The sequence below is a fragment of the Triticum urartu genome, chromosome 5A, assembly GCF_056163025.1.
Source record: "Triticum urartu cultivar PI428250 chromosome 5A, HENAU_Tu73, whole genome shotgun sequence".
Lineage (NCBI taxonomy): Eukaryota > Viridiplantae > Streptophyta > Magnoliopsida > Poales > Poaceae > Triticum > Triticum urartu.
In genome coordinates, this window is record NC_141877.1 from 58,733,491 (window position 1) to 58,742,058 (window position 8,568).

The window sequence follows — 8,568 nt, forward strand, 5'->3', positions numbered from 1 at the left end:
CATTGACATGCGACCTTTAGTCTCGATACGCAGAGGCACAACTATCATCGGGAGTCCCTGTTGAAGAACATCATATAGCAATATACTTAGCAATGAAAGTTTAGCTTGAAAAATAATGTATGCAAAAGATGCACTGAGGACAAATAGTAAAAATCATACCATCTTTCCTAAATAGATGTGACCATAGTTCAATACGATCACTATTGGTCGCACGTTTTGAGTACTAAGATTTTCAAATTCAGGAAAATAATTTTGCTTGACAGCATCAAGATCCTCAAGCCATGAAACATAATGACTTGTCTCCTCGCAGTTTAGTTCAGCCCCGGGACAGTGGACGGTCCTATCTACCAAGCGCCGGACATGTTTGCTTGAATGGAAATAAGCTGTCAATAAAAATTACTTATCAACTATTTTTGAATAAACAATATCGAAGACATAAATATGGTTGAGAAACTCACATAATGGTGGAACTGGAGGCGTCTGCACATCGACCCAGATGTCTCTATTACCTTCAATATCATCTTCCGGACAAATATCAAAGGTGGTAACCATATCAGGCTCAAATGCATAAGCCTTGCATTGTGCTTGCCAAGTTTTGCATTCAAAATAGGTGTATGTGTCTGCATTGTATAATTTGACGTTGAAGGTATAACCATGCTCGGTCTCCAAGTAAACTTTTTTTACCTCCATAGTTTTGTAAGGACTGAAACCTATCTTATCCAAGACAAAAATTCTTGCATGGCAGGGGATACGCTAGTAGAATAGTGAAAACTTAAAATTATAAGTTGAAGCAAATGAAGCATAAGTCATGCTTAGTTACGAAAAAAGACTTGTCATTGTGACTTACTGTATCCACTTCGAAGTTCTCATCCAGCTTGATGCTGAAGCGCCTATCATCAACTAGAAAATTTCTGTCGCACAGGCCGCGCTGGTCTTCGCAGTATTCGCACATAATGAAACCGTGTTCGTCGTCATACGACATTCCTATGTTCATAGGTGAAACATTAAACACTTATTAGTTCTATTAATTCAACTAATTCAACTACTTCTATTAATTCAACTAGTTCAACTAATTAATTCAACTAATTCAACTAAGCACTTACTAAAAATATACCTAAATAAAGTAGCTCAACTAATTCAATTAATTCAACTAACTAATTCAACTAATTAATTCAACTAAACTAGTTCTATTAATTTTCTTACTAAAAATAAAGTAGCTAATTCTATATAGTAAAATTTTAATTAGATGATCAATTCTCATATAACTAAGTTAAATATATATCTAACATATAATTTCTATCTAATTCATCTAACATTTGACATTAATATCTAACATATGTTCATATATAGGTGAAACATTAAACACTTACTAGTTCTATTAATTCAACTAAATAAACTAGTTCTATTAATTCAACTAAGTCAACTAGGCATTCACTAAAAATAAACTACTTTTATTAATTTTCTTACTAAAATAAAGTAGCTAGTTCTATATAGTAATATTTTAATTAGATCATCAATCTCAGATACCTAAATTTTCTTACTAAAAATAAACTAGTTCTATTAATTCAACTAATTCAATTAAGAATTTACTAAAAATAAACTAGTTCTATTAATTTTCTTACTAAAATATATAAAGTAGCTATGTATAGTAATATTTTAATTAGATCATCAAATCTCATATACCTAAATTTTCTTACTAAAAATAAACTAGTTCTAATTCAACTAACTAGTTCAAGTAAGCATTTACTAAAAATAAACTAGTTATATTAATTCAACTAGTTCAAATAATCTCATATACCTAATTAATATCTAGCTAATTCATCTAACAATTGACATTAATATTTAACTTTTCTATCTAATTCATCTAACATTAACATTCTAACATTCTTATCTATGTAATTCATCTAATTCGATCATCTAATTAACAATTTGACATGCATTAATCTAAACAACAGAAAACATAAAATAAGTAAAAAAAATGTCTGTGTGTGTGTGTGCATGTGTGTGTGTCTGCGTACGAGTAGGCGCGGCGGCGTACCGGCTGCGGCGCGACGGGCGGCGGGCCGGGGGCGACGACACGAGATGGCGACGTACGGGGCGGCGGCGCGAGACGGCGATGACGGGGACGGCGATGACGGGCGGCGGGGGCGACGGCGCGCGGCGGGGGCGGTGATGTCACGCGAAGCAGTTGAAGAAGTGGGGAGATGAAACTGAATTTTTCATAAGTGCTATATATAGGAGGGGCCTTTAGTACCGGTTGGAGCCACCAACCAGTACTAAAGGCCAATTTTGGTCAGGTCAAGCGGCGGGAAGTGGCCCCCTTAAGTACCGGTTCGTGGCTCCAACCAGTACTAAAGGGTGGCCTTTAGTACCGGTTGGAGCCATGAACCGGTACTAAAGGGGTGCACTGCAGTGCGCAAAGTTTAGTCCCACCTCGCCGGGCGAAGGGCAACCGCACTGGTTTATAAACCCAGTCGCGGCTGCTCTATCAAACTCCTCTATAAATCAGGCTTTTGGGCCTAACTATGACGCGCTGTCCTGCGAGCCTGCTAGCCCTTCTGGGCCTGAATTTACATGCCCAAGGCCTAGCAAGCCCACTGGACAGCACCCTAACAATTTTTTATATAGTTTTTTCTGCTTTATTATTTTTTTCCTATTTATTTCTGAGTAGTATTGTATATAGTTTTTTCTTTTCTGATTTATTTATTTTCTTCTATTTATTTATGAGTAGTTTTTTATATAGTTTTTTCTTTTGTGCTTTATTTATTTTCTTCTATTTGTTTCCGAGTAGTTTTTTATATAGTGTTTTTCTTTTCTGCTTTATTTATTTTCTTCTATTTATTTCTGAGTAGTTTTTATATAGTTTTTTATATAGTTTTTTCTTTTTTGCTTATTTATTTTCTTCTATTTATTTCTGAGTAGTTCGAAAGAGAGTTTTCGTCCGAAACCCTGATAGTTCGAAAGAGAGTGTCCAGTTTGTACACGAACTGCATCTAGTTCTTGCCGTAACCATCTCTACTTTTTTGCACATGCCATGTGGGTGAAATGATGATACCATGCCAAGTTTCAACCTTTTAAGAGTTCATTTGTAGTGCTTTTCAATTTCAGGATCATTTAGCTCAAAATAAATCAGTAAATGCGTCAAAAATATCAAATTATGTCAGGAAGGGTTGAAAGTTGTCGATGTGGCTTTGAATGGTGCATAATGAACGCAAAAAAGTCTGGAGTTGTAATAAGTTATTAAAATTTTGAATAGCCGGTGTAAGAGATGAGTTCTCGTCCGAAACCTTGATACTCCGAAAGAGATTGTCCAATTCGTACACGAAGTGCGTCCAGTTTTTGCTGTAACCCTCTCTACTCTTTTGCACATGCTATGTGGGTGAAATTATGATACCGTGCCAAGTTTCAACATTTTTAGAGTTCATTTTGTAGTGATTTTCAATTTCACGGTCATTTAGCTCTCTAAACAAATCGGTAAATGACTGGAAAATAGCAAATGATGTTAGAAAGTGTTGAAAATTGATGACGTCGCTTTAAATGGTGCATACGGAACACAAAAAAAGTCTGGAGTTCAAATAAGTTTAAAAAAATGAAGTGTCGGTGTAACAGATGAGTTCTCGTCTGTAACCTGATACTCCGAAAGAGATTGTCCAGTTTGTACACGAAGTGCGTCCAGTTTTTGCCGTAACCCTCTATACTCTTTTGCACATGCTATGTGGGTGAAATGATGATACCATGCCAAGTTTCAACATTTTCAGAGTTCATTTTGTAGTGATTTTCAATTTTACGGTCATTTAGCTCTCTAAACAAATCGGTAAATGACTGAAAAATAGCAAATGATGTTAGAAAGTGTTGAAAATTGATGACGTCGCTTTGAATGGTGCATACGATACGCAAAAAAGTTTGGAGTTCAAATAAGTTTAAAAAATGAAGTGCTCGTGTAAGAGATGAGTTCTCGTCCGAAACCCTGATAATCCGAAAGAGATTGTCCAGTTTGTACACGAAGTGCATCCAGTTTTTGCCGTAACCCTCTCTACTCTTTTGCACATGCTATGTGGGTGAAATGATGATACCATGCCAAGTTTCAACATTTTCAGAGTTCATTTTGTAGTGATTTTCAATTTCACGGTCATTTAGGTCTCTAAACAAATCGGTAAATGACTAAAAAATAGCAAATGATGTTAGAAAGTGTTGAAAATTGATGATGTCGCTTTGAATGGTGCATACGGAACGCAAAAAAGTCTGGAGTTCAAATAAGTTTAAAACATGAAGTGCATGTGTACTAGATGAGTTCTCGTCCGAAACCCTGATACTTCGAAAGAGATTGTCCAGTTTGTACATGAAGTGTGTCTAGTTTTTGCCGTAACCCTCTCTACTCTTTTGTACATGCTATGTGGGTAAAGTGATGATACCATACCAAGTTTCAACAATTTTCAGAGTTCACTTTGTAGTGATTTTCAATTTCACGATCATTTAGCTAGGGCGACCGGCGGGGGAGGACCGGCGCGGGGAATTGAGGGGGAGACCGAGTGAGTGTGAGTGTGAGTGGAGAGGAGAGAGGAGAGAGTGAGGGCGTAAACATGTAAAAATATACATCAAAAATACATTGATTATCAATGATCTTTTTGTGTACAATCTGAATTGTCAATATGAGTCCTCAACGGTTTAGAAACCGGTGAAGACTCATATTGCGACCACAAATTCTACACATAGAGTTCAATGAAGACCAAGTGCTTGTGATACTTTGAGAAGTAACATATTTAAGGTGGTAAAAATCCTGCTAGGGGAGCGAGGTGGGACTAAAAACAGCCTGCCACAACCTCTTTACTATCGGTTCATGCCACGAACTGGTACTAAAGGGGCTGGCCGGGCCCCAGCCCGACAACAGCCAGCCACTGCCTGTTTAGTACCGGTTTGTGGCACGAACCGGTACTAAAGATCTCCTCCCGCCTAGCCGTTGGAAACGGCACTAATCGACACATTAGTGCCGGCTCAAATTCAAAACGGGACTAATGTGTCTCACGTTTGACCCTTTTTCTACTAGCGGTAACGGCACTCTCTATACTATTTAATCTCATCAACATCTTGGTTGCCATCACGTCTAATATTCTCAAACAGAGTTTTTGATTTGTCTGGCCCTTTAGTAACATATTTATATAGGTACTCGATAACATATGTTTTATTACACCATTCAACATTAATATGCGCCTGCCACATTTTTAATATAAGCATGTTATATGGAACCACATGTCTATTATCAAGCCTGACATTGTTCTTCATCACGAAACGACCATCGTTAGGACGCCTATATAAGGGAAACCCACTCTTATCAATAGAAGTTTCATCCTAAAATGATTTTGGGATTTTTTTTGAGCAAAAGCCTTTTTTCATGCAAGGGCATTTTGGCCATCATGTTGGGGATCGTTGCAGAAATAAAAAAATTATATGCATCACCAAGATCAATCTATGGAGAGACTAGCAACGAGAGAGAGGGGAGTATATCTTCATACCCTTGAAGATCGCGAGATGGAAGCGTTACAAGAACGCGGATGAAGGAGTCGTACTCGCAGCATTTCAGATCGCGGTTGATTCCGATCTAAGCGCCGAACAACGGCGCCTCTACGTTCAACACACGTGCAGCACGGGGACGTCTCCTCCTTCTTGATCCAGCAAGGGGGAAGGAGAAGTTGGGGGAAGAACTCCGGCAGCACGACGGCGTGGTGGTGGAGCTTGCAGTTCTCCGGCAGGGCTTCGCCAAGCTCAACGGAGGAGGAGGGGGTGTAGGAGAGGGGGAGGGTTGTGCCTTGGATGAGGTGCTACTGCCCTTCCTCCACCCCTCTATTTATAGGGTGAAGGGGGAAGGGGGCCGGCCCCTCTAGATGAGATCTAGAGGGGGGCGGCAGCCAAGGGGAGGGGGCTTGCCCCCAAGCCAAGGGGGGCGCCCCCTTTAGGGTTTCCCCTCAACCCTAGGCGCATGGGCCCTAGGGGGGATGGTGCCCAGCCCACTTAGGGGGTGGTTCCCTTCCACATACAGCCCATACGGCCCTCCGGTGTAGGTGGACCCCCGGAACCCCTTCGGTGGTCTCGGTACAATACCGGCAAACCCCCGAATACTTCCTGTGACCGTATGATGACTTCCCATATATAAATCTTCACCTCCAGATCATTCCGGAAGTCCTCGTGACGTCTGGGATCTCATCCAGGACTCCGAACAACATTCGGTAACCACATAATATTTACCATAACAACTCTAGCGTCACCGAACCTTAAGTTTGTAGACCCTACGGGTTCGGGAACCATGTAGACATGACCGAGACATCTCTCCGGCCAATAACCAATAGCGGGATTTGGATACCCATGTTGGCTCCCACATGTTCCATGATGATCTCATCGGATGAACCACGATGTCGAGGATTCAATCAATCCCGTATACATTCCCTTTGTCCATCGGCATGTTACTTGCTCAAGATTCGATCGTCGGTATCCCAATACCTTGTTCAATCTTGTTATCGGCAAGTCTCTTTACTCGTTACGTAATGCATGATCCCGTGACTAACTCCTTAGTCACTCTGAGCTCATTATGATGATGCATTATCGAGTGGCCCCAAAGATACCTCTCCGTCATACGGAGTGACAAATCCCAGTCTCGATTTGTGCCAACCCAACAGACACTTTCTGAGATACCCGTAGTGCACCTTTATAGCCACCTAGTTACGTTGTGATGTTTGGCACACCCAAAGCATTCCTACAGTATCCGGGAGTTGCACAATCTCATGGTCTAAGGAAAAGATACTTGACATTAGAAAAGCTTTAGTAGATGAACTACATGACCTTGTGCTATGCTTAGGAATGGGTCTTGTCCATCACATCATTCTCCAAATGATGTGATCCCGTTATCAACGACATCCAATGTCCATGGTCAGGAAACCACGACCATATATTGATCAACGAGCTAGTCAACTAGATGCTTACTAGGGACATATTATGATCTATGTGTTCACACATGTATTAAGGTTTCCGGTTAATACAATTATAGCATGAACAATAGACAATTATCATGAACAAGGAAATATAATAATAACCACTTTATTATTGCCTCTAGAGCATATTTCCAACAGTCTCCCACTAGCACTAGAGTCAATAATCTAGTTATATTGTGATGAATCGAACACCCATAGAGTTCTGGTGTTGCTCATGTTTTGCTCGTGGAAGAGGTTTAGTCAACGGATCTGCGACATTCAGATCCGTATGCACTTCACAAGTATCTATGTCTCCATCTTGAACATTTTTACGAATGGAGTTGAAGCGACGCTTGATATGCCTGGTCTTCTTGTGAAACCTGGGCTCCTTGGCAAGGGCAATAGCTCCAGTGTTGTCACAGAAGAGAGTCATCGGGCCCGACGCATTGGGAATAACTCCTAGGTCGGTAATGAACTCCTTCATCCAGATTGCTTCATGTGCTACCTCCGAGGCTGCCATGTACTCCGCTTCACTTGTAGATCCCGCCACGACGCTTTGCTTGCAACTGCACCAGCTGACCTCCCCACCATTCAAAATATACACATATCCGGTTTGTGACTTGGAGTCATCCAGATCTGTGTCCAAGCTAGCATCGACGTAACCCTTTACGACGAGCTCTTCATCACCTCCATAAACAAGAAACATATCCTTAGTCCTTTTCAGGTACTTCAGGATGTTCTTGACCGCTATCCAGTGTTCCATGCCGGGATTACTTTGGTACCTTCCTACCAAACTTACGGCGAGGTTCACATCAGGTCTAGTACACAGCATGGCATACATAATAGACCCTATGGCCGAGGCATAGAGGATGACACTCATCTTTTCTCTATCTTCTGCCGTGGTCGGGCATTGAGCCGTGCTCAATCTCACACCTTGCAATGCAGGCAAGAACCCCTTCTAGGACTGATCCATATTGAACTTCTTCAATATCTTGTCAAGGTATGTGCTTTGCGAAAGACCAATGAGGCGTCTTGATCTATCTCTATAGATCTTGATGCCTAATATGTAAGCAGCTTCTCCAAGGTCCTTCATTGAAAAACACTTTGGCCTTTATGCTTTCCAAGAATTCTATATCATTTCCCATCAATAGTATGTCATCCACATATAATATGAGAAATGCTACAGAGCTCACACTCACTTTCTTCTAAACACAGGCTTCTCCATAAGTCTGTGTAAACCCAAACGCTTAGATCATCTCATCAAAGCGAATGTTCCAACTCCGAGATGCTTGCACCAGCCCATAGATTGAGCGCTGGAGCTTGCATACCTTGTCAACATTCTCAAGATCGACAAAACCTTCCGGCTACATCATATACAATTCTTCCTTAAGGAAACCATTAAGGAATGCCATTTTGACGTCCATCTGCCATATCTCATAATCATAGAATGCGGCAATTTCTAACATGGTTCGGACAGACTTCAGCTTCGCTATGGGTGAGCAGGTCTCATCGTAGTCAACCCCTTGAACTTGTCGGTAAACCTTAGCGACAAGCCGAGCCTTATAGATGGTCACATTACTATCCGCGTCTGTCTTCTTCTTAAAGATCC